Genomic DNA, 27,491 nt, shown 5'->3' on the forward strand with positions numbered 1-27,491 from the left:
AGCCAATCTCAAAAGCCATTATAGCCAAAATAAATGAAAAAGATGTCCTGTTGCAAATGTTCGTTTGTTTATTGCCAACTGAAGTGCAAGTCAGCAAATTTGTACTGTAAACTGTGCACAGCAACAGATAATTTACAGGAAGGATGGCTGGAAATAGCAATTAGAATGGGAGATTTTAATGCAAAATTAAATGTGACTGAAGAGCAGAAATGGAAGAGATATGTACAGCACAAATCTATGCATGCCTACTCAGAAGTAAGTCCCACTGAATTTAGTGGGGCTTTCTTCCAGGTAAGCATGTATAAGGTTGCAGCCTTGTAGCCCAGTTCTACCTAAATTCCCACATAGTTTAATGGAGAATGCAATGAAACAAACTGTGTTGAAATAGCTGTATTCTATCAAACGTTATAGTCAAATAACCAGAAAAGCGAAACACAACTGCCTTGTGCTACAAAAAGTGGATTTTCTTACTTCAAAACTGACAAATTAGACTGATTGTTCCTAGAGCCAATGAGGTGTTATTATGACACAGCAGGGAACCCAATAACGTGTCAATAATGAGTCGGCTCTCATTTCCATATATCAGATCTAACACAAGAACTATTATTATTATTATTATTATTATTATTATTATTTATTAACAGTATTTATATACCGCTTTTCAACTAAAAGTTCACAAAGCGGTTTACAGAGAAAAATCAAATAACTAAATGGCTCCCTGTCCCAAAAGGGCTCACAATCTAAAAAGATGCAAATGAATACCAGCAGACAGCCACTAGAACAGACAGTGCTGGGGTGAGGTGGGCCAGTTACTCTCCCCCTGCTAAAAAAAAGGAGCACCCACTTGAAAAAGTGCCTCTTACCCAATTAGCAGGGGTTATTCAGCTGTGGGTGCAATCCTAACCCCTTATGTCAGTGCTTTCCAGCACTGACTTAAGGGCATTGCAGCTCTGAGGTCAGGGGACAAACATTCCCTTACTTTGAGGAGGCCTCCATGAGTGACACCCAACTGCAGGATGTAGCACATGACCCATTGGCACCGCTATGTTAGTGCTGGAAAGTACTGACATAAAGGGTTAGGATTGTGCCCTGTGTGAGTGTTATCAAGTTGCCCACTTGTTTTTTGTTTGTTACTGATTTGTTGGGTGACCTGCATATTTAAATAAATGAATAAAAAAATAAAGTTAATGGGGGTTACACCAAACCCTAGTGATGCCACTGCATTTAGGCAGTACATATGATATTGATTCTATATCAGTGTTTCTCAAACTATGGGTCAGGACCCACGAGGGCCAATTTCAGGTAGGTCACCATTCATTTCAATATTTGATTTTTATTATATTAGACTTAATGCTACCAAGGTATGTGACTGCATTTGGAGAAATATCACAGATCTGTACTTTTAAACAGGCTACTATGAAAATGCTTTCAACAATGATAGTAAATGGGATGTACTCCTGGGTAAGCGTGGGTAGGATTGCAGCCTAGGATTGTTAAAAATTTTACGGCTTGATTATGTCACTTCTGGTCATGACATCACTTCTGGTGGGTCCTGACAGATTCTCAGTCAAAAAAAGTGGGTTCCAGTGCTAAAGGAGTGAGAACCACTGTTCTATATGGTCTGGTATGGGAGGAGGTCCATCATGGGGATGGCACAATGAACTCTCGCACTGGGTGATGCCAAACCGAGTGACACCTCTGACCTCCAGGGCAGGATCTCCAGGTCTTGATTTCTTCCTTGGCTCATGAGCTTGGACATATAATTTTTTTTGCTTCTTTGTTTTATAATCTTAATTAGAAGCATGCATTTAGTGAACTGTTATTCTTTATGAAACTGCAAAACGAACATCTTGCTTTGCTACTGGACACTGCTAAATAAATCACACCTACTATACATACCAGGCCACTTTGCAGATCAAAGAAAGAGAAAGAAAAACTTTGTGCCCTAGTTGCTATGGCTCCCTGGATTGCCATGAGGAGGGGAGAACTTTATCCACAAACAAATGTGGAAGTAAACTCAGAGGACGAATTCTACATTGGGAACAGAAACTTCTTAGTATCATCTGCAGTATTTAAATGTGTAGGACATTTTGAGCCCAATCCTGGGCTCGGTGCCACGGCTTTGTGCCACCGAGCACTGCTGGGCTACTGCCTGTGTTAGCCCAGCGCCGGCCGGTGCTGGGCTAGCGCCAGGCTAGTGCAGGGTTGGCGCCCAGCCTCTACCGCTCGGCGGTCTCACGGACTGCTGAGCAGTGGCACGGTAAGCGGGGTGGGGAGGGGGGTCGGGAGGAGGCATTCTAGGGAGGGGGGAGACCGGCAGGGGTGGAGAGAGGGTGGGGGAGGCATGATGGGGAGGAGGGGAGCAGGGAGGGAGGCAGGGGGGAGGCGTGATGGGGAGGTGGGGAGTGGGGAGGGGGCAGGCGGGAGGTGTGCCAGGAGAGGGAGTGGGGAGGGAGGGAGGCAGGTCCGTGGAGCTCCGCTTCACCAGATCCAAGGCATTCGTGTGGGGCTCGGCGCCCTACACGAATGCCTTTACTTTACCGCCAACCTTTTGGTCGCCAGTAAAGTGAGTAGCCCCATTGTGGGGCTGTTTCCCTTACCTGGGAGAAGGGGACAAAAGTCCTCTTCTCCCAAGGTCCGCCTGCCGTAGCCCGAGGCACGCAGGATCCAGTGGTAGCCGTCCTCGGTGCCGCCAAGGCTGAGTGCCCCAGGCAGCTCAGGATTGGGCTGCCCATTGGCAATATCTATATTTTCCTGCTGGTGGCAGCAGCTTTGACTGGTTACTGAGGTTTGGGCCCAATTCTATCCAACTTTCCAGCACCAATGCAGCCACAATGCAGCCCTGAAGTAAGGGAACAAATGTTCCCTTATATTGAGGAGGCCTCAATGTCTCTCTCCCCCCCCAACAGCAGGATGCAGCGCATGCCCCATTGGTGCAGATGCATCAGCAGTAGAAAACTGGATTGGGCCCTCAATTAGGGAAACAGATGGAGAAGAAAAGGAATCTCTTACTCATTGAAGTCTAGACATGTGAAACCTCTGTATAGCTCAAATTTTCCTCACCAGGTAAACCTGGATGTGCACTACCTATTTTACCACCAAGATGATTTTACCACCAAGCAGATCAGAAGGACATTTAGACAAAAAAAACATTTAGGAGGTTTCCAGCTTTCTTATTGTGAAAGGGTTTGTACATTTAACAGATACCTGGCCAAAAGAAATAAATCCGTCAAGGCCATGAGTATACACTTGAGAAAGACACAGGGCTCCCCACTTCCACAGAACTTAGAGCAGCACATGTTCTGGGATCCAGCTGTCAAAAGTGACTGAGAAGGAGTAGCTCCTCATTGACGCTCAGCTATCCATCCACAGTAGCAGAAATTGCTGAAGAACACACAAGAAATGGGCCCTAAGGCAGTGTGCCAGCCCAAGAGGGTCGCAAACGTACCATAAAGCACATTTGCACTTCCTCAAGAATTGGCTGGGCCAGCACAGGGATGTGCACCGGCCCACAGAGGTTGAACCCAGTCTCTGTGCTGACTCTGATAGGGAGCTTTGCACCGGCCACTTTGCAGTCAACAAAAGGCTCTGGGGTAGGCGGGGAGGAGGAGGGAGGGAAGCCTTCTAGGGCAGGGGAAGGGCAGTTCCGGGGGCGGGTGGGTGGGGAGCGGGAGGCAGGACTGGGACCTGACAGTTATGCACAAGTCCAAGGAGCTCCATTGGGGCTGCAGTGGTTTACCCAGGGTTAAGGGGAAGAGTTTCCTCTTGCCTCTGACTGAGCCACTTTGGACCCCTATATTGTGCTGGATACAGCACAGGCCTGCCTCTTCCAGTGCAAGATCAGATTGCGCTGTAAGTTTCTTCAGGAACTTGGCTGCTCGTGTAAAGTGGCCCTTCTCCTTGCCTTCTACAGCTTTTGCAGTCACAACTGGCTCTGAAGGACCCCTCTCCAGGAATGCCAGTGGTTTAGATTATTGGAGAGAAGCTGATCCCGTAAAAAGACTAGGCTCCCTATGCCCCCCCCCCAGTCCAAACACTCAGAAAGAACTTTCCCATTTGGAAATGTTCCTATTTACCTTTTTGGGCATGCTAGACTATTTTTTAAAACTCAGAGCCTCCATTAGGGAAAAGGCAAAAACTCTAACAAAAATATTTTGAACAGAATCCTCCAGGATGCATCCACGAAAAATATAACATCAGAAATTATAATCCTTGTTATTGCTGCTTTTGTAGGATAAACCCACCAGCAAGATGTCAGATTCCTGCTGGTTTTTGCTCACCGCAGAGTCTGTGAAAAATCCATACCAACGACCAATTGTGACGCAAACATTTTTTTGCCGCATCTACATTTCCTCAGAAATTATCATAAGGAGGAAACTGGCAGAAGCTCAAGAATGCAGAGAATGGAGATTTGCAAAGGAATGTTTGAGGGAAAGAATAACATGTTTACATCTCATGGCATGGTCGGGCTAATGAGGATGACACCCACCTACAGGCAGTGAGTGAGATGGAACGATACAATCGGAAACAGACTAAATAAAAAAAATAGCATTTTGTGAAAATGTTTCAGAAGAGCTAATGAAGCCAAGTGGACATCTGGATGTTAAAGTTTTGTGGCAGATTACAGAAACGAGTCATAAAAATTATGAGGCGACACCAGACTCATATGTTGCACAGAAAATATGATCAAATTATTTCAAAAATAAAATTAATCCTATCACAGCTCATTACATTTACAGATAAGAATTTAGCAGTAAAAGAATCAGAGAAAACAAACGAAATTGGGTCGAAGTATGTAAAGTGTTTTAAAGCCATCACTGATTATTTACTATAACTATATACAGCATATTTTAAAGCAGGCAAAAATTGTGTTTTGTATTATATGGGACTGATATTTGGGGAGAATTTCCAGGGTATTTCTTGAATGATGCCTTGTCCTACAGAGAGCTTTGTGGTTTGTATTCCCACTGCAAATAGTTGGAAAGAAAATATTTTTCCATGTTCATGCCCCACTTATCCAGGCAGTGAGAAGTCCCAGGGCAACAGTGGTCTCTGGGTTTTAGATCCTTTGGAGGAAAAACCACTGGAGGCTTACAGTGTCTTCTTTGTAACATTACCCTGCACATGTCCGATCTCGTAAGCTAAGCAGGGTCAGGCCTGGTTAGTACTTGGATGGGAGACTGCCTGGGAATCCTGGGTGCTGTAGGCTTATACCATAGTCTTTCGAGACTGAAGGTTGCCAACCATTTGTAACATTTGCCTTCTTTACAAATATACAGGTTCGAGCATTTGGATGAAGTTAGGTAGCACACTCCTGCAAACAGCACCAAACAAAATCAGCTAGCCGAGTCTTCTAGGTATGTCTGCAGCTGCTTGCTGCCAGCCTCTCTCAGCTTCCACTGCAGCCTCTCTCAGATCACATCCTAACTTTTGTTGCCACTTCCAGTTTCTGCTTCTCCTTGATCCCATAAAGGGAGAAGTGAATCACCAGAAACCTTTTCTGCTCCCTCAAGCAGATGTGGGGACTCCTGAGGACCCCAGTGGAGGATCCTATTCAGGGCCATCAAGGAATTGTTAAGAACCATTAACTAGTCTCTTGGCTTAAAAGCTTAATAAAATCATTTCTTGGCCAGCATTCCTGACTGCTAATCTCTTCCAATATCATGGGGTCTCTGTATGAAAAGGAGAAGTAAACTGACCCCAATTCTTATAGTCCTACCTAATGAATAACTTTCCCTGCAAAAATAATGACGATAATAATATAGAAACCATGGCACTGCATCTCAGTTGAATACACTGAATGGATGATGTAGAGATAATCAAAAAAGAAACAAAGGAGATTTTGAGAAAGATATGCCTGCAAAGAGTAGTGATAAATTGGTAGCAAAATTAGACAAAGAAAGAAGCTGGCTATATGCGGCCCAAACTTTATTGGTCATAAAAGAGATTTTGATTCTTCAAACAGAAAAAAGTGTGTAAGAATGCATAAGATGCTCGTCCTAACGTGCTGGGTAAGGTAGGTGATAAGCTGCAAACCAGGAGATGATTTGTTTGGCAAAAGAAGCAAATGAAGAGAGAAGTTGCAGGCAGGGAAGCAGACTGGGCTTGATTCAAAGCAAGTCAGGACACAGCGAATTAAAGAATTGGAAAACAAGCCAAGGAGCTCCAGTTCTAAATCCAGACGAAACAGAGGCCTTCTGGTTGAGAGACCTTCAACTCAGGTGTTGGTCCACCCACTTGCTCTGAATGGGGGTAGCAATCCCCCTGCAGAAACAGGTAGTTCGCTTTGGAGTACTCCTGGATACACAACTCCACCTGGATAGTCAACTGCCAGCTATGGTTGGGGCCAGCTTTGGGCAGTGTGCCAGCTGCAGCCATACCTGAGTTGATCAGATCTTACCGTGGTGGTCCATGCCCTAGTGACATCACAGCTGAATTACTGCAATGTACTCCACATGGAGTCACCCTTGAAGATGCAGTTACACAGTGCAGCATACTGTGTGGTCACCAGAGCTTGGTGGTTAGACTCTGCTGCTCTGGGCTGCACTGGCTGCTGATTTTGGGCCTACATCAAGGATCTGGTACTTCCCTTTAAAGCCCTTTATGGCCTAGGACCAGGTTATCTGAAGGACCACCTTCTTCCACACGATCCTTAGATCATCAGAGAGAGCCCTGTTACAGTAGCTGCTTTCCTCGAAGGTGAGGGGTCTGATGGCTAGAGGTGATGGCTAGAAGGGCTTTCTCAGTGTTGGTACCTAGGTTGTGGAATGCCCTGCCTGAGGATTTCTGAACAGCCTCATCCAATTGGCTTTTAGATAAGTCTCAGGGTTTATTAATAAGATTTTTTTATCTTCTCCTTGGTTGTTATGATTGATTGCTGCTTGTTTTCTGTTTTACCCTCAGTTTTTGTCATTTTAATGAGTTATTAATAATTGTGTTTTAGTATTCTGTATATTAGGCATATTATTTTTAATATGTATCTTAATATTTTTAACTAAGTATGTAAGCCACTTTGAGCTATCTGCTAGGGTTAAGAAATGCAGGATAAAATTCCTGCAAATAAATAAGCGAAGCTGATAACTAGGGGCCCAATCCTATCCAACTTTTAAGCACCAGTGCAGCTGCAATGCAGCCTTGAGGTAAGGGAAGAAATGTTTCCATACCTTGAGGAGGCCTCTGTGTCTACCCCAGCACCATAGGGTGCAGCTCACACCCCCATTAGTATAGCTCCACCAGCACTGGAATATTGGATAAGATTGGGCCCTAAGTTACTAACAGTGCCTTTCTGCCTATTTTTTGGAGCCCAAGGAAACAGGAAAGTTCAAGTAACCTCAGGTGAGTTTGCATTCCAAGACAACAAGGAAATAAGGAATTAGTCCTGATACATGCAGCAGACCCCACCCAGCCAGTGCTTGTGACACTTGCTGAAACCTCCCAAATGGCAATTCCATTAGCAACCGAAATTCTCACAGGGAAATGGTGTGTTCCCATCAACAGCTGACTATGTTTTGAGTGTTAGGGAAGTATGATATTACAGTACTTATTGCAACTGAAGCACTAATCCAGAGATAAGCTGTCTGGATCTCCTGCAAGAAACGAGTTACAACTGCTGTTATTGAGTAAGGCAACACTGGTTCGAAAAGGCCCCACAAAAAGTGCACTGAGGATGCTTGCAGGTAAACATAGAAGTTCTTTCAAGCAGATGGGCATAAAGAAAGCACGCTATGCACACAACCGGATAGAACAAAAATGATTGTGTATAAAAGACAGTAATCGTAACACACACACTGTCTTGGCTTCATTTGCAGGGAGAAATGGGTCACTTTGTTTGAAGCTTTGTTGTTGATTGTATTGGTGCTTATATCTTTAGCCAGGAGAAGAATGGGCACAAAAATGAAGGCCCCCCTGTCCATCATCAGTGCTACCCCTGGAACTTTTCACTGCTCAGGAAGCAGTGAGCACAGAATGAGATCTTTACTTCAGATACAATGCTTTCACAAAATTGATCAGTCCTTAAATGAAGAATTCATAATTATTTTTTATATGTGGGTTATCGTCACTAACATCTGATTTCAAATTCCAGCACACAGAGAGATTTATGCAATACCGCTGTTGTAAAATGTCTTCTGGCAGAGCACACAGAGTGACGCCGCTGGCTATTTTAGGATTGCTGCCACAACAGCATAGGAGGTCCACTGCCAGACCCAACAAGGTAAGTCCAATGGCAGTGGTAGTGGGCAGAATGGGGAGGGGAGGGGATGGAACAAAGCAGAGACTGGTGTGGGGAGGGGTTCAGATCAAGGGCGGGAAGGGGGCAATTCAAGCTTCTTTCTTAGGTGCCCATGGACCCGTGCTAGCAAAGTGAAGATCCAAGTAGACCAGGGGTGCTCAAACTTTCAACTTTAGGGATGCTGGACCTTTAACAAGTGTATAGAAGAAAGAATTTCAGCAGGTGCAACTTGTCATCCCACAGATAACAAGCTGCACCTGCTGAAATGATCTCTCCTACACAATTTTAAAGGTCCAGGATCCCTAAAGTTGAAAGTTTGAGCACCCCTGAAGTAGACTCATTGGGGCAGGGAAGCCTTACCCCCAGGCAAGGGAACAAGTGTTCCCTTACCCAGGGGAGACCTCTGGCACTGCCCCTCACAGGATGCAGCGTGCACTCCAATTGCACAGCTGCATTGGCAGAGGGGATTTAGGTAGGCTTGGGTAGGCGGTCAGTGACATCTAACGGCTAAAACAATAAGATCATCCTGTACTCATAATAGGGACAGACATTTTACTTGTCCCACTATTTATAGGTATGACTGCTGTATGTTAAAATGAGAAATAAGCAATTAAACTATTTAAATGAATAGTTTAATAGCAAAAATAATAAACTGGAGCCATGAGGTGAAAACAACATGTATTTTAGAGTTTGTAATGGTACTATTTCATATACATTCTTATTTGCTATGCATGCCTCCTTGGAAGTAACTCCTACTAGACATGGCTCTGGATTTGGGGGATGCTCTGGGGCAAAAGCCCTATGAGAGCCCCCCAGTGGCAGGGTCCCCTGTGCCACCACCCACGGCTATAGCAATTGTGAAGAAGAACTCTCACTTGTCCACAGTCTAGTTTCAGGTTAGCTTTCCTAGCTGGACAACACTGATGTCATAGTGTGGTAGCATGGAGCACTCAGGTCTACTACTGTCTGTTCCTCTGTGCTTCTTGGTCCAGGCTTCATGTGCAACGGTTGGGAACAGTGGCAGCAGCAGCCCCTCACTCCCACAGGAGTTGGATGAATATAGTTGTGGGCCCTAGTGTGAGCAGTGGGGGCCTGAACATGCCCCATTAGTCCTCCCTGAGTCTTCCTATGTTCCATGGGAATGGAACTTATTCCTAGTAAATGTACTGTACTTAGGATTTCAGGTGTATTATATCTCACCTTGAGATTTTTATTCTGAATTGCAGCCTCTATTTTTATTACCTAACAAGATAAATACACAAGCACACATACTAAAGTGGAATTGCATCCCCTCTGAAATCGGTTGCTCGGATCCCGAAGTACATGCGGCTCAGAATCAGATGTTAGGCTTTTTGCTTCTTTAGCAAAAGGGTGGATAAATAAACAGGTGGCATAAATTCTATCTGAAATAATTCTAAATAAGTTCATTCAAGCCGGACAATGTACTACTTAGGTGACATTTCATTTTTGTATACTGGTATCATGTTTTAATGGCAATTTTATTTCTAATTTAACGTGAAGGCTCTGTTTTCTCTGTGCTCTTTGACCCTTTTGAAGCAATTATCCACCACTTGTTGCAAATTGTAAAGAACCCACTGGTACTACAACCAGCAGCAGCAAATTAAACATGTTGTTTGCATATCCCATGTGTTCTCTTGTAGTAGTGGTTCATTTTTTGTAATCCCATTAGTTTACAAGAGATTGTCTTCTGATTTTTAATCATTAGATGTTGACTGCAGCATTTTTGATGTAAAACAAGTTATAGCCAACTACCTTTCTGGGCAACATTTAACTGGAAAATACAATACAATAATTCCTATATTACCCTTTTTCACTCTGGGTCTCCACTACAATTTATTTTATATATAAACCTTTATACTGTCTGTATAAACCTTTATACTAGAACTGTCTGTTCTAGTGGCTGTCTGCTGGTATTCATTTGCATCTTTTTAGATTGTGAGTCCTTTTGGGACCGGGAGCCATTTAGTTATTTGATTTTTCTCTGTAAACCGCTTTGTGAGCTCTTAGTTGAAAAGTGGTATATAAATACTGTTTAATAATAATAATACTGCTTTTTGGGGCACTGTTTAAGATTTTTTGGGGGAGAATGGCAGGAACACAGTTCAAAAGGCCTACTCTTAAATATATTCAGGATGATGGGAAAGGGGAACAGCACTGTTTAGCAATATATGTAGTGGTTATTTTCAATCCAATCCTTTGTTCATCACAGAATTAGCAACACAGAGAAAACAATCATTTTTGGAAGCAATGGCAGCTGTGCTTTTGGCATGAAAGCACGGTCTCCCGGAGTCCGTTTCAAACAACACTCATGTGAAACACCAGGGAGTTAGCCAGACATAATCACAGGCCCAGACTGCAACACAAAGCAGGGAGGCACTGAATTATTGTAGGACAACTATTATGGAGGCTAGATTCAACCTCCATGTTCTACACAATGGCGCAGAGGGCTATTTCCTTAATGCCCTGCTTGTCAGCTCTCCAGAGGCATCTAGCTGATCATTGTTGGAAAAGATAAACATTTCGTCTAATTCTTCTGGACTGTTCTTATTCCCCCCCCCCACTTTCTAAATGATGTCCCTTTAACTTTCTCCAGCAATGTTGATCTGACTGATCTGAACACTTACCTTTCACAAGGAAGTTCTTTACTCAGAAGTAGCACCAACTGGATTTCTTACAAGCCACCGTTCTTTTCGGCCTCAAAACGTCTTCCAGGAACAGGACTTCCAACAGCCTGCCTTAGTATTTTATATCATCTTTCAAAGCCAAACCCTCTTTTTTTCCTAATGTCATTTTTCATTGGTTCTTTCCCAATGTCAATGCCTCTATTTTCCCTGCTTTATCTATTCAGAGATAAAGTTGAGGAAATTGACATTGTACCCATAAAACTGCCAGTGAAGGAATATTCACCACCTCAATCTCAAGGTGACAAATCAACTGACTTTGGTTTTGTGCTTTCATTTAAAATATATCTAAATCCATGTAGCTGTGAGTGTATCACCACCTTCGGTAAACACTGGCAGAGTGAACATAAACTCTGGAACACAGCTAGAGTGAAAAAACAAAACAAAAGTTCAGGAACTGAAAATTATAAAACCTACTGCATATCTCAGGCATCCGTCAGTTTTCTTTCTTGGCTTCCACAAGCAGAGTAACCTTTGAAGTGATTAATTACCACAGGGGCATTAACGACCATCACGATAAGACTAACCATTCTTAAGATGGTTAATGTTTCACCACCAAAAAATTTTCATAGGTTCAGGGCATGACCAGATTACCAGATTACCAGATTTGTTTCCCTTCATCACATAATCCGTTCCTCCTGAGCTCTACAAGGAAATAAAGAAATGTTTATGGAAGCACACATGAAGGGATGACTTCATCACCTTATCAAACAGAAGGACTCACTGGTTTGTTTTACAGTTCTTCGTTCCCCCCCCCCCCCAATACAGGTATCGTTAGAAGGAGAAGTGAAAATGAATTAGAAATAACCAGAAATGATAAAGGGCTGGAGAGTAAGGGCAGTGTCAGCAAAGAGTCCAGCCTCTGGTGGCAGGTGAGCAGAGTACCCTGTGCCCACTGGCGACCTCTGTGGCTGCCTCACCCAGCCCCCATGCCTCTTGCACTCACTCTGCCGTTCTGCAATCTGAAATAGAGCAGCAGAGTGGCTGGAACACCAAGAGAACCACAGCCCCAGTTCCTCTTCTCCTGACTTTCTTGTTCTTCCCCAATCAGCAGCATCACTTCATGTTCCCCCCCCCCAGTTTACCTGTTTCCTCCTCCTCACTCTGTCACTCACTTACTCTGTCACTTACCTGGGCAACATAAATACTGGTAAGCTGGGCGGGGTGGGGAGGTAAGCTGGGCAATAGGGGGGAAGCTAGCAGTAGTAGTGATGGCAGTCCTGATCTATGACTGGGAAGTGGACCGCTACCACTGCTGTAGTCTTCTCCTTCTCTCCTCCTCGTTCATGGAGGAGGAGATAGGCAGGTGAGCTACAAAAGCCACCACTGCCACCATCATCACCACCTCTTCTCCTCCTGGCTTGGGTAGCAGTTATGATGGGGGCAGTGGCAGAATTTCTGTGGTGCTTCAGGCATCATTTACCCTGGGGCCAGGCATGTTCCATTCTAGGAACACAGGATTTAGGTGCCGGGGCCTCCTTCAGTGGGACAGGGCTCCTGTGCCTCTCGTGGTCAAGCCAAAGAGAGAATTTTGGCAAGTGCAGCTTCTCCCATCATCACAGCATTGCGATTGGAAAAACAGCTCCCCTCAAAAGCATCCCTTGTATCCATGGCATAGGAGCTATAGCAGCTTAGAATAAATCTGCCATTCTTAGGCACCGACTGACATGTGCAAATACCTGTGTTGATCTGGATTTTGCAGAACTGTGCTGCCTGTTAAGTGTTTGATTCTAGTGGGGCTGGTATCTGAGAGCAGATTGCAGCCTCCAGGGTCAACCCAGGTGGCTTCCCCTTTAAGAGCTGTTCTACACGAGTGCAACATAAATAGAAGCTGATTGCACCAGGAGTGTGAAGCACGGCCTCCTCCACCAGGCAAGGAGCTCTGAGGTGATAAACACCAGCACTGCCAGCTCAGCCTGACAGCATGTGCGCTCCGTTAATCACCGGCTCTCTGGGGAAATGGCAGGTATATTCCCCTCCAGGTGTTGTGATTCATTGTCTGGAACCGATATCTCTGCTTAAACGGGGGGATTAACATGATTTAAGAAATATTCATTGCAAAGTTGATTAGAAAGCCCCGTCAGCAGCCTGGCAGGGGATTCACTTAGTGCAGCATGACACCATTTTGTGACTGTCAGCTTTTCTGTAGATGGCTTATACTGATGTGTCCGTTGACGCAGCGGTTTCAAAATGCTCGGGCTGCGTTGCGTGAATGCACTTTTTGTTTTAAATTTGGATGGGGCTCCACATCTCCCCTCCCCCAATCTTAATGTTGTGAAAATTCACGTGTATTCATCTGTTCACTGCCATACAATGTGTCACGTTTCATGCTCCGCTATCATTTTAGAGTCATATTTTCAGTTTAATTTTTGTCCCCAATGTTGGGGGTCACAGAGTGATGATGTAATGATGCTACTTTGCTAATCAGAGATGACTACATACATACGTGAGCAAGCAAGGGCAAGCAAAGTAGCACTGCCCATTGGGCAAAAACTTCCATTTGCCTTCAGGTTTGTTTGCTTGCTTGCAGTTGAGTCACTTTACAAGCTGCCCTCAGTACCATACTCCCAGGGCAACATACACTGTAAAACCAAACATATACAATAAAATATTAGTGGATAAAATGATGGCTTTTATATCCTTTAGCTCCGCCCAGACTCCCTATGATTGGTGCAATTGAAACATTAACTAGAGGGCCTGTTGGATGGTAGGATTTTGATCCATCACCCAATTGGCCAGCCATAAGTCTGGGACAATCAGTTATGCAGGATTTTGATCCTGCATAACTTGCATATATAATAGTAGTCATGGAGGCCTCCACAAGGTTAGGGAACATTTGTTCCCTTGCTTAGGGGCTGCACTGCAGCTGCACCAGGACTGGAAAGCTGGATAGGATTTGACCCTTAGGTAGCTACTAAGCAAATTAGCAACTACTAGCAAATAAGAAGATGTGGACTGGAGTTAGCAAGGAGAAGAATGCATGAGAGAGAAGGACAGAGGCTGAGGCACAAATGCCTGATGAATTACTTATTCTAAATGAAGAATTTGGACTTCTTTAATATAATTTATATCCATGCAATTAACATCAGCAACCTCTGGGCTGCACTGCGACAGCAGTTTGACAGTGCATAAAGAAGGTGCATAACACATTTGAGCAGCTAGTAATGAATACCATTGCAACTGCACAAGTAATCTGGTGTGTGAAATGGAGGCCTTTGAGGCTTCGTCATTGTCACCAGTTTTTAAATCTCAGTTAATTTCTCAAACCCAGTGAACTATTCTCAGCAACAAAACAATGAGGATGTTGCATTTTTCCAAGTTAAAATCCCTCCTTCATTCCATTTCTCCTCTTAGGATACCCAAGATGGCTCACAACATCAAAACACATCTAAATTATAAAATACATTAAAATATAAAGTACATAAATAACATGACAATAAACATCTACCCTTGCCACCAAAAGCTAGTTGACATAAAAATGTTTTAAGCCTCATCAAACCTACTCCACAGAAGGAGCTGATCAAAGATGTTTCAGAGATGCGGTGCCACAACAGAGAAGGCCCTGTTTCTTGTTGCCACCGCCTTTACCTTGGACGGCAGTGAAACTCTTAGCAGAACCCAAAGAGTTCCCAGCTGGACTGTATGAGAGTAGACTATCTCAACCACGCCCTGATCCCAGCCTGTATAGGGCTTTTATAGGCACCTTGAATTGGGCCTGGAAATGGATCGGCAGCCAGTGCAGTCACTGGCCGGTTGCCCAAAAGAATCAAACTGCTTAGCTTCAGTAACCACATCAGCTGCCACATTCTGAACCAGCTGCAATTCCTGAACCGTCTTCAGGGACAGCCCCATGTAGAGTGTGTTACAATAATCTAAGCGTGATGTAACTGAGAGGTGGACCGCTGTAGCCAGATCCACTGCTGACTCACCAGCTGAAGCTGAGAAAAGACCCCAGGGCCACAGCCACCACTATCCAAGAGCAGCAGTGAATCCAGGTGGGTCTACTTTGGGGGGAGTGCAACCCCATCCAGCATGAGGCACCATTCTAATACCCAAGTAGTGGATTATTGAATCAGAAGGACTTGTCTGAGTTTAGTCAGCTTATTAACTTTCATCCAGGTCCCATCTGCCTTCAGACAGCACTCCAGGACTTTGACTGCCTCCATTGGTACTTTATGGAAAGGAGGAATAGAATTATGAGAACAATAGACTTATGAGAGAGAGGTAGTGTTTATGCTAAGTTAGTAGCAAAATGATGTGGTGTGGTGAATAAAACAGACAACTTTTATTTTCACAAAATGTGAGTTTTCCTTTCTACAACCAAAGTTTAAGGCTACCACTAACACAAAAACCTGGAGCTTAATTCAGTGCCATTAATTTGAGACAGATGTGACCAATGCTTGTGCTGTGATTAAATTACGTATCTCCAGTTATTCTACCAGCACGTCTGCCTTTTTGGCTGCTGAAATACAGGCCACAAAATTCTCAGAGTTCTTTTCCAAAATTAATTGTTCACAATAACATGGACATTTGTTGTGAACTTTGGAATACATGTTTCTGGACTGATGCGTGCATTGGCTTGATAATTTTACTACTGTTTCTGTCTTCCAGTTTATAAGCAGAGGGTGACCTTTAAGAGCTTATTATCCAGAAGATCCAGGGGGGGAGGAGCGGGTTAGTAAAACCCTAAAAATAAAATACAGGTTGTGTCTCATTATCTGCTAGGGTTCCGTTCCAGAACCCTTAGTGGATAAAAAAAATCAGTGGATATAAAAACGTGGAAAAATAGATTTAAAGACCCACTTCCAGGTTTCTTGCCCCTAACAAGGTCATGTCTCAACATTCACAGGGGTTTGATTCTGGGACTTCCTACTGATACCAAAAAATGTGTTAAGTAAAAGCAAATTTAAAAAAATTAAAAAGTGCATCCCTTTACAACTGTGGTTTAAAAACAGCTTTTCTTACTGTTGTAGAGAGGCAGTCAGCAACTGGAAATGCAAATGACCCCTTACGTTTGCCTTTGCCTGAGTCAGCTGAAGAATTACCACCCTTGCTAATTGGGATGAACCCTTACTAATTGGGTAAGTGGCACTTTTTCAAGTGGGTGCTCCTCTTTTATTTAGCAGGGGGAGAGTAACTGGCTCTCCTCACCCCAGCGGTGTCTTTTCTAGTGGCTGTCTACTGGGTTTCTTTTGCATCATTTTAGATTGTGAGCCCTTTTGGGACAGGGAGCCATTAGTTATTTGATTTTTCTCTGTAAACCGCTTTGTGAACTTTTGTTGAAAAGTGGTATATAAATAGTTTTAATCATCTCATCATCATCATCTCTTGCATGACTGTCTCTCTACAAAAGTAAGAAAAACAGTTTTTTTAAACTGTGATTTTAAAGCAGGGGTCTCCAAACTTTTGGACCAGATGGCTGCATCAAACATCTGGCACGGTGTTGAGGGCCAGAAAAAAAATTTAAATATAAAATGTATGTAAATAAATCAAGAGATGGAACTTAGATGAGTGAATAAATGAATGAATGGGCTCATTCATTCAACCTCTCTGGCCCTTCAGACTAAACGCAACCCTCCAGACACAACCAGAGCACAGTTCCAGTCATGTTCGGCCAAGTGGGCCAGAGGCTTTCAGGGGACAAGAGGCTGGCCGTGGGCCGGATAGAGGCTCGCCATGGGCCGCATCTGGCCCCCAGGCTGAGGTTTGGAGACCCCTATTTTAAAGGAATGCAATTTCCCCCTTCTTCAGGGGTCAGCACATTCCTTCTCATTTGCAGTGGCCATTTGTGTTGAGTCAAATCCGTGTATAAAAAATCCATGTATAACAAGCAACTATTACCCTGCACATGCCTGATCTCGTCTGATCTTGGAAGCTAAGCAGGGTCAGGCCTGGTTAGTACTTGGATGGGAGACTGCCTGGGAATACCGGGTGCTGTAGGCTTATACCATAGTCTTTTGAGACTGAAGGTTGCCAACCAACGTTGAACCTGTATCCAGGTAAGTGAAAGCCTCATTTAAATTGTCTTTAAAATGGCACTAAGACTACACAGAAATAATGCTGTTAATTTAACAACTTGAGTTCTCATGACTGAAATTGGGATAATGGGGGTGCAGTCAGGAGAGTATATTTGCACCCCATGTCACCCTATCAATCTCAGTCCAATCATTCAAAGCCTACCTCTTCAAAATGCCAGGTGCTACTCTAGTGATTCAAAAACAGCACACCAGGGCATACTAGAGTGCTACAAGAGAACTACTACTACACTGTGACAAAATTATTAATTTTTAAAAATTAGCAGCCTGTTCCTATCCCCTGCCTGTGTCATGGAGCTACACCAATGGAGGTTGCGCTGCATACTAAGGGGGTGGTGACTGGAAGGCGAACAGGAATGGGCTATGTCAGATGCAAGGGAGGGCACCAGGATTCAGGTCTCTTGTTGTCTGGTGTGCTCCCTGGGGCATTTGGTGGGCCACTGTGGGATGCAGGAGGCTGGACTAGATGGGCCTATGGCCTGATCCAGTGGGGCTGTTCTTATGTTCACCAACCTGAGCATCAATGTGGAACCTATCTGCACTTCTGGATGTGTGTGATTCAGTTACTGCCAGTGGTGCTGCTCCTGACTGCTGGTGGGGAGCATTTGACTGTACAAGGTACCCTATTTTAGTAAGTACATCGTAACAGATACTGTGGTAGGTACCTTCTTGTGCAGTTATCTTTTGGACGCATATATTGTTAAATTCACCTTGATTTCAATGAGAGCAAGATTTTCTACCACTCCTGTCTTGCCATATATACTATGATGTGATGTTATTGAAAAGGCACTTTAAACTCTTATTTGCTTCCCTTCCTGGATGTAATTTGCTACATTTTACGTGCTACCAAAGCTGAACTCCTGTAGCCATTAACCAGAGAGTCAGGTGGTAATGTGCTTTCTCCCCAATACATGTTCTAATGAGTGATGGGAAATGGTATTGAGGAGGAAATGCAACAGCCTGAGATGGATCAGCTTCCAGGAACAAAGAATTGCCTTCCCCGGCTCTGGCAGACCTTTCTGCTTCCCTAATAGCAGCACAAAGCACACAAAGACTGTTCTTATTAATGGTGAGCTATGAAGTCCATGGTGAGTTTTCCTGAGACAGGCAGCCCGAATGGCTTTTATACTGCATGTGTTGTTGTTTTTTCTTTTTCTTTTTCCCTTAGCTCAGTGGTTCTCAAACTCTCTGGGAGAGTTTGAGAGCCACTAAGTTCTTGCATGGGCGGGAGGGGGGAGGCAGCGGGGGAAGGCAGTGGCGCGATCCTGGGGATTGCGCTGCTGCCTCCTCCCTGCCTCCAGGCTGCCCCCGCCCCTTAAGGGGGCAGGGGGCAGGGCCTGCAGGCTGGGGTATCGCGACACCCCAGTTTGAAAAGCCCTGCCTTAGCTGTTTAGAGAAACAGAAGGGAGAAAGAACACACAGGCTGGATCAAAGTGGTAGTTCAGCCAATAAAGCAGGCTGTTTTCAGCAGTGTCCAGAGATGGTCCATGATGTTTTGATGGAACCACTTCCTGACAAACCATACTTGCCTGTGCCATTCTGTCCTGGTCATGGACAATTTGGGATATCCTACACATTAAAAAGGATCCTGGTCACGAACAGTTTTTCCAGTCTTCCAATATATTTTCTGATTTCTTTTTAAACTTGGCTGTTACTCCATCTGGTGATGGAGAGTTCCAGAAGTGCCGGAACATCCATGTCTGTGTCCATGCCAGCTGTTGGGTGAGGGCCAGCACATCCATGAGGCCAATTGAAGCAGTCACTGCAGGCAGAAAATTGATGGGGTGGGGGGGGGGACACCAGTCTCTGCCTGCCCTCTTGCCTCCACTGCTCCTCCTTTTCCTACCATTCCCTGGATTGAAAAAGGAAGAGGCGGACAGAGAGGAAGAGGAAATGTAGAGGGGAGGAGAGTGCTGAGTTAGAACACTGGAGAGTGGGAGGAGCAGAGGCTGGCACATCATCAGGCCAGGGGGCAGCATTTAGCATGCCACCTCAGATGTCAGGAAAACTTGGGCCAATCCTGCATTAGTCCCCTAAGGGCCCAGTCCTATCCAGCTTTCCAGCACTGATGCAGCTGTGCCAAGAGGGTATGTGCTGCATCCTGTGGTGAAGGGGAGTCACGGAGGCCTCCTCAAGGTATGGGAACATTTGCTCCCTTACTTCAGGGCTGCACTGCAGCTGCATCAGTGCTGGAAAGTGGGATAGGATTGGGCCCTTACTACATTAGGAATGCAAGTAAGCAACAATTCCGGGTTCATTTGTATGCATGGTTGTCTATCACTGATAAATCTGCCAAGCGTCCTCCCTTGTCATGTAGCCAGATACCATGGCTGTGCATACATGACTCCCCCTCCCCCACAGGCACACACAAGCCAATCACTGTGTATTTGTCCATACGCATAACAGTTCAAGAGGAGATGTGTGTGTGCAGAGGCATCACTATGGTTTGCATCACCTGGTGCAAGAGCTAATTGCGTCAGCCCCATAATGGACCTTCTCCTGTACCAGACCATACAGAATTACAGTATCATGTGCACAGCCTAAACACAGTGGCATCACTAGGGTTGGTGTCGCCCCCATCAACTTTATTTATTTATTTTAATAGATAACAGTTCAGGTTACCCAACAAATCAGTAGCAACAAAAAAGTGGCCAATCTGATGGCACTCACACAACTGAATAAAAGTTCTAGTATTAGCTCTGATCCATGGAAATGAGAGCTGACACATTATTGGTTCCCTGCTGTACCGCACCTCATTGGCTCTCAGAAAAAATCCGTCTCATTGGTTAGTTTTAAGTTAAGAAAATCCTTTTTTTTTGTTTTTTTTGTTACAGAAGGCAGTTGTGTTTTCCGTTTCAGGTTATGTGGCCACAACTTTTGCTAAAGTACATATTTTTAAACAGTTTGTTTCATTGCATTATGCATGAAATTCCACGCTGAATGATATAACAGGTTGGTATTACTGGACAAATACCATGATTTCACAATTTTGGCCGTTGGTGGTGTCGCACGCACACACACCCTGAGTACATCACATAGTGCAGTCCACACATCCCCGCATTCCCTCGCAATGCCATTGTGTGTGTGTGTGTGTGTTTCCGATATGGGAAATGCTCCCTGATGATCATTCACATGCAACCATTCTCAAACATTAACGAGTCCAAAGCAAATACGGTGAGTTCAACTCTGTTGCACTTCCTTTTCCCCCAAACAGATGAAAGTCATGCTCAAGCCCATTCCTGTAATATCACTGGTCTGATGAGCCAAACAGGTATCTCTTTGTTTCCCTCTTATTTGGCTGAGCAGGCTCTGGCTGGCAAATTGCGAGATGCAGATGTGGGTGTTATCCTACAAGAAGCCCTCTCTCGGTTCTGTTTTCTCTCAGACTCTTCAGAGAGGCCACAGGCCAGGCCTTGAGGATCTGCTTCTTCATTGTAGACATGTGATTTGACCATTGCCCTCAGCATAATATAGGGGCAAACCATCCATTAGATGAAGAGATATGGGTTGCATCAGTTGTAGACTGCAGAGGGGGGTGGTGAGAGGACAGCAGATTGGGGTGCCCTTCACCCCAAGTCTGCAATCACCTCTCTCCAGCCTGCTGTGGATGCAGTCCACACTGACCTGCTTTCCACCCACTAAAAGTAAGCAGAAAGTGAATCCCCCACCTTTCTGCCCTGCTCCTCATGTGGTTTCTTCAAACGCTGAAGTGCAGAACCATGTGAACAAAGGAGCTCCTTTATTTGTGCTGTCTTGCACTCCCACAACTGAATAAACTGCATGAGGAATACAGTAAGTGGCTGCTTTTTTAAAAAAAAAATGTGCACAAGCAGCACACCTGGGGAGGTACCAGGCAGCATTTTAGGTCATGCCACTGCTGATATATAGATTCAAAAAAGCTATACTGACATGTGACATAAGTAAATAAAGCAATCATAAAGGAAAATCTGCAATAGAAGTTATCAACAGGGATGGGAATTCGAGTCGGGTGACTCGAGTCCAAGTTTCAAAAAAAATATTTTTCACTGACTTGTGCAGGCTTGAGTCACCGGCAATGACTCGGGCATTAACTGGAGTTTGAGGCCACTGACATGGCACTCAGTCCCCACACATGCAGACTCAAGTCTGTCTGTACCTGGGTGTGCTTGCTTACTTTTTTGCAGAGTGAAAGACCTCATGGGGCCATCATTCAGACCGGGTGAGCAGCAAAGTAATTGCAGCCAGGAGGCAAGGAAGGGTTAATGTTTTGGTTTTGCATTGAGCTGGGGGGAGGCAAGAGTGGGTTCTCTTGTCCATCTTGATGGTTATTGGATGAAGGATGGGTAGTCTGATTTGTTTCTTTGGATAAGGTAGGGTAGAAGGAGGAGCTGAAGGGGGTTCTTGCCTTAGAATTGACAGGAGAACCAGGGAGGGGGGAAAAGGAGAAGCCAGGTGGACGTGATTCATAGTGATCACACTTTCCACTCTCCTGGCTCCTTTGGGCTCCATTGTTACTTGGGAGGAGGAAGCCTCATTGAACAACTGCCAAAATGGGACTATTTCTGAGCAGGCTGCAAAGGATTGGGTCATACTGGTAAGCTTCCCAGCCGCTGCGCCCTCTTGCTGCTTCTGTCCCCACTCTCACACAGTCTGTCCCACTCACCTCCCAAGTCAAGTCTCAAGGGCAGAGACTTGTGACTCTACTCAAGTGAAACCACACTTGACTCGCTTGACAACCCGGATGATCAGTAATTGTATATGCCACTCTGAATCTAGATACGATTTGCACCACAAAAGCAAATAAAACTCCTTTTCCTGGAACTATCCTATTGCTGTTGGCAAGCCAAAGCTTGCGGAAGAGGAGATTGTTGATTAAACTACCGGTCTACTTGGGATGGACACCAGGTTTCTGGGACAATTCCTGTACTGATGGCACACTGAACCTCTGCCTTCCACGGCATATACATGCTCACATTGTCCCCCTTTAGTGGCCAGTCCCCTTCAACAAACAGATGGCTGAGATTTGCAACTCCTTTGTTGTGTTTACTAGATTGCCTGGGAGGCAGGAACATCCTCTCTGCTCTTGCCTTAGGGATACCCATCAACAGACAACAAAAAGCAAAGCTGTGGCCATTAGGTAGAATGGTGATGATGACAGACAGTTCAGGATTAAGCTTGTGAGAAGGATCCATCCTGCACTTGTGTAAGATGGTGTGATGTCCATGGACAGGGCCCATCCCTCCTCCCCTAGGGGTGGAGCTTCTTCCCTGCTGCTGAGGGCCCTCTTTGACTTACCCCACTGTGGCAGGAGACATGGAGGCTGGACAAGAGGTCAGGAAAGACAGTTTACTCGAGTTATGGATTTTACATTCATTAGGGGGGCCTTGTTACATCACAGCAACTCCCCACCAACACAGGCTTTAGTAAGACCAGCAGCATTGCCAAGGCACAGGTAAGTAGCAAGGTGCAAATGCCCTTGAGATGCTAGATTGTTGGCAGGCCCTGTGGACTGATACAGCTTTGGCTCTTGGAGTGTAGCAGTCCAGTCGGTGGGCAGAGTTGGGAGTCAGGTGCCCCAGGCCAGGGAATGGCAACAGGGCAGGGATTTCCCTTGCTCCCCTGTGCCGTCCTCCCTAAGCAGGAGCCCAAGGAGGAGTGACCTCTTGCCATGGTTGCAGGGCTCCTTATGAGCCCAGCAGCCAGCCCAGCCGGTCCCACCCCTTCCAGCCATGTGACTGGCCTGGGATCACCTGAGATCTCGGGGAGATCTCCCTGGGAGTTCCCTTGCGCAGGGGTCAGATCCAGGCAGTAATTGCTAAATTCTTACTCCTGAGGAGTCCCTAACTCCCGAGGAGACCCCTACTATTGAGAAGAGCCCTGATACCCAGGCACGGCCCGGGTGACAGATAGAGAAATGAAAGTGTCTTGAACATAAATCTACACATGGGCCAACTAAGAAAAATCTCAAATTGACCCAATTTCCATTCCAGAAGGCTGAGCTCCCAGTCCTATCCAACTTTCCAGCACTGAAGCAGCTGCAGTGTAGCCCTGTCCTCCCACTGCAGGGTGCATGCCCCATTGGCACGGCAGCATCAGGACAGGAAAATTGGATAGAATTGAACCCATAGTTTATTAATGGCAACAAGGTTCAGACTGACTTCCATTTGCCAATTTCTGAAACAGGTGGGTTTGCTTCTAGGATGGCTTTGGAAGAACTTTGGTGGAATCTCTAATTCTATCCAAAAACTGCCATTTGGATCTTAATTGCTTATTAAGAAGCAATTAAGAAATATCTTCAGTCACCTCAGCCCCACAAATATGGTGTCTGAGTGTGGGGATCATTCCTGTAATGACCATCCAGAAATTCAGACAGCATTTGGTCTATTTTCAATAGATTTTACACTCTTCCTGCTGGGTATCTGAGTTTCCTTAGTGGTTTTCTCCTCAGCACTTCCACTGGCTCTCAGCCATGCCTAACAGAACACTTTTCATGGTTTGTAATTTTCAAAGAGGTTATGATGTCATAAAAAACCCAAGTGAAAGCAGATGGGAAAGCAAAGCAAATGCACATAAAGAGTGATACGCTTGGGCAAGAAGAGGGTCAAATTACTGAAAGTGGAATAAAGGGTGATCCTCTTTATTTGCCAATAAGCTTCTTGTTATAAATTATCATCAGGTACAAGTATCACAGAAGGAGGAAAAGGTGTTCCATCCCATTACATCTCTCCTACTTCATCCATGTATGACACAATTTGACTTTGTTCTAGAGGTCATTTTGAAGTGGCTTCCTAGGAACAAATGACCCATTATGCGCAAGTGCACACAATGAAAACCCAATGGCATTTTTTCTCAAAGCCAAAGCAGATTTGGGTGGGTGGCTGCCAAGAGGCATCTGGAGGGCAGTGCTTAACCCTTTACCTGCCAGACATTTGCCACTCCAGCCCAAACACCCCAAATCTTATTTTTCAAGCAATATATGTACCTGGGCGGGGTGTATTCTGGGGTAGGAAACCCCTATTCTGGGGTAGGCTTGGGAGGGATATGTAGCAGAAAAAACCAGTCAGGAGGTAAAGGATTAAGCACTGGCTGCTTCTCAGTTTAGAATTTCTCACTTTCAAAATAGCTTCTCTTCAAAAGATAAATGGGTTGGGACTTTGTTGCGTGCACCTGTGCAATTACCACCCTTCTTTTCTGGGGAAGTCAACACCTCTTGTCAGCCGGTTCTTACAGCAGAAGTGAGCAACAGGTGGATCTACTATAAAAAGATGAGTGTCTTTGAGAGGCTGGATAAACTGGGTAACATGTTTCTGTATGTTCTCTGCACTCCTTGTCAGATCGGTATCTTCCTGCCTATCTTAGGTGGAGCTGAGCAGGAGCAGCCAAACCATCAACTAGTCTCAACAAGTTGCATAGAACAGGGAAAAGAGCAACCTCTGGCAGAAAATAGACTGAAGCTGGGGCTTTTTCCCTGTTGCTTGACTGCTCTCTTTTCAGAGAAATGGAACGCAAATGCACTTTTTGAATGCAGTCCTGCTGATTGTCCTTAGTTATGGTCTTTTAAGTGCAATTTGTGCACTAAGCAAGCAGTTAATATAAAGCCTTTTGTTTCTTGATGGACCTTCTCTAGTCTCAGCTGGGCTATCAGCCATCTCTCAGCATCTATTCCCTTCTTTCATTAGTATATAAACAGGAGTTGCCCTGCAAATCTACATGAAATCATTTTATCAGGAACAAGGTGCCACTGACCAGTGAGCTCTGATTATGACTTTTTGAACAGGTGATTTGGATCTGATCTTATTCAAAAGGATCTGCAAAGTAAAATACTTATGCTCAGTAACTTCCTTCCTGGTCTTCAACCTTAGTCTGACTTTGTAAATGGACCCTGGGGGAGGGAGTGATTTACGCAATCACAGTCTTATGTGATTTTTTTTTTAAGAAATGTGAAGAATGTTCACACTAATAACACGTTGAGTGTTATTACTGAAGAGACTGAAGAATTCTGATAACTGTTTTAACAAATGCATAGCTGCCAAAGAAAGCCTACACTGCTTACAAGTTGCTTACACTGAGTGTAAATGGCTACACTTGGTACATATTGATGGAAGCACGCAACATTCCGATACTTGTCAATCTTTGTGAGGTGGTGTTGGGGTTGGCCACTGTCAGATGGGCCATGCCCCTCAAGAGGTTCCATTGCCAGGCCAACCCCTGAACCCTCAGTACCAGTGATGGTGGTAGTGTCCCATGGGCCATCAGGAGGCAGGCAGGGGGCATTATGGGAAGCCTGTTGCAGGGCTGTCAGAGCACATGAATGCTTGCAATATTTGAAAAGGTATTCAATCGTTGTGAATGAATGAACACATGAAGTTTCCCTGTCAGAACATTTGTCCATCTAGCTCTGTACTGTGTGTGTGTACACATCAGTACTGTGTGTGTGTGTCTGGAGCAGCCATTTTCAACCACTGTTCCATGGCACACTGGTGTGCTGTGAGTGGTCCACAGGTGTGCCACAGGAATTCGGGGGAAGGTCATTTTTTAATAGGGCCAATGGGAGATGTGGGCCCCCACTGGCAGCATGGTGTGCCTTGGCAATTATCAAAAACCTGGTGGTGTGCCTTGACCATTTTAGTGCCTTGGCAGTGTGCCATGAGATGAAAAAGGTTGAAAATCACTGGTTTAGAGTATGTATATACTTCCTTTCTGTCTTGACAAAGACACTGAAGACCATTTACAAGATTAAAACAAATATTATAATTTAAAAAACAATGTTGTCTCTGGCCCTTGATAGATTCTCAGGAGCAGGTGACTAAAGTTTCATGGTCTGAACTTTTATTGCCTTTCTCAGACCACAAAGGATTTCAGTTACCCCTGGGGAGTTAGAGGAAGGCTGCTTCAAGAATCCTCTCAGGAACTGGTGACAAGAGGTCCATGGCCAAGGTTTCTTACTACTCTGCATAAGTCAAGGTGTTGTTTGCTACCTACAGAATCCTAAATGACTTAAGTATGGTGTACTTTTAACATGGCCCCTCTCCATATGAGACAACAACATTCCTTCAGTCCACTCAGATGCCTGGTTGCATGTTTTGTATGCACACCAACACACTTCCAGAAGGCTAGCTGACTTGCCACCGGTGCTCTATGTGGGTCACTGTGGCCTGTTCTTATGACCATGGAAATTGTTGCTGGCTACATCTGCTTAGAGCTTAGTGTGCACATAGTTTCTCCACGAGATTAAGGGCATCAACTGGTCAAGAGTTCTCCATGGGTACTTATGTGAAGAAGCAAATGACCATGTGAGCTACCTGGCAATTGCTCTCAGCAGGGCCAGTGCCCAGTCTTAAGTTGCTGGTTGCCCTTTTGTTTTAGAGACTTAAAAGGAAATGAGCATCTGAGGCAGCTTTTGAATGTAATATTCAAAACCTTATTTAACAGGCAGTCCTCCCAGATGCTCTACAGTTACTTCATCCCTTCCATTTGGGGTTAATTAACTAGAAAAGAACCTGCCACTTGCATGCAGTGGAATGATGTGTCCAGAAAAAGTGTATGACCCCAGCAATGAAATGTAGAATCATCAGCCATCTCATCAGCCAAGATTGCCTGTTTTGTTTGCGCATTTACTCCCTGTGTTGGCAGCGCACTGTGCACTGCTCCTGGGCAAATAACTCATGTTGTCATCAGTTGCATGTCACAGATGGAGTGTTTTCACTTGGGTTCAATGTAATTGCCAGCATTTATCACTTTAATAGCCTAATGAAGGTGAGATGTAATTAGAAAGGGTGTCAACCAGAATATTGGGTTTGTTCTGCAATTATCTGTACAGCGGGTAACCACTGTCACTGAACAATGGCAGTTTTAAAACTGGTTATGTGTGGCACAAGTGTTCGTCCCTGGATAACTTAATGCAATGACTCCAGTTCTGTAATTCGGTTTTTCTCAGGAAACCCCCTCACTTCCGACATGCAAGAACAATGTGAGAAAGTGCTCCAGGACTCTGAAGTTACCATTATCCTTGCAGTGACATCATCCCACCAAGCGGCGCACGGATCAGCAGCAATGTTGCTCGAACGTCTGTGTAAGCAAGCTTCTAATGAATTCAGCAATGGCAATAAGAGGAATTCTCAGCGGAACAATTGCTGGCATAAAGAAAACTCCAGTGTAATGCTTGTGGCTCCATAATTTGCAAACTGCAATTAAAATGGTTGTAGATGAAAAGACTGTTCCAGAGGTACAACCTTTTCCTGAAAGCAATTCCACACACTTCTTAGCATCCCGAAATCCTCCCCAGTCAGCTGCATGGTTGACCCTTATTTAAGAGATAATGGTAATGGAATAAAGAAGATTGCCACTAGATAATGATCTCCCACAGGTTTGCTGTCTGATAAATGCACAGGTTTGCTGTCTGATGGATGCAGTACAGGAAAATGGCAACAGCATCTGACTGCATTAGAGGAAAGGCCCAACAACTGATAAAAGAAAGCAAACAACTGATATACAGAAGGTTGTTTTTTTTTTAATTGCCTCTTATTGTTTTATTGTAGAGTTGGC

The 27,491-nt window shown here is 44.8% G+C and overlaps 1 long non-coding RNA gene and 1 pseudogene across 1 annotated transcript; both read left to right on the plus strand.

Moving 5' to 3' along the window:
• The first annotated feature begins 12,807 nt into the window (after window positions 1–12,807).
• On the plus strand, window positions 12,808–27,211 carry LOC136636700 (uncharacterized). Its single transcript, XR_010793542.1, has 3 exons — window positions 12,808–12,898; window positions 15,906–16,013; window positions 26,884–27,211. It is a non-coding gene; the product is annotated as an uncharacterized lncRNA (long non-coding RNA).
• LOC136637589 (5S ribosomal RNA) lies at window positions 16,759–16,875 on the plus strand (annotated as a pseudogene).
• Window positions 27,212–27,491: the final 280 nt, after the last annotated feature.

The sequence above is a fragment of the Tiliqua scincoides genome, chromosome 1 (genome assembly GCF_035046505.1).
Source record: "Tiliqua scincoides isolate rTilSci1 chromosome 1, rTilSci1.hap2, whole genome shotgun sequence".
Classification (NCBI taxonomy): Eukaryota; Metazoa; Chordata; class Lepidosauria; order Squamata; family Scincidae; genus Tiliqua; species Tiliqua scincoides.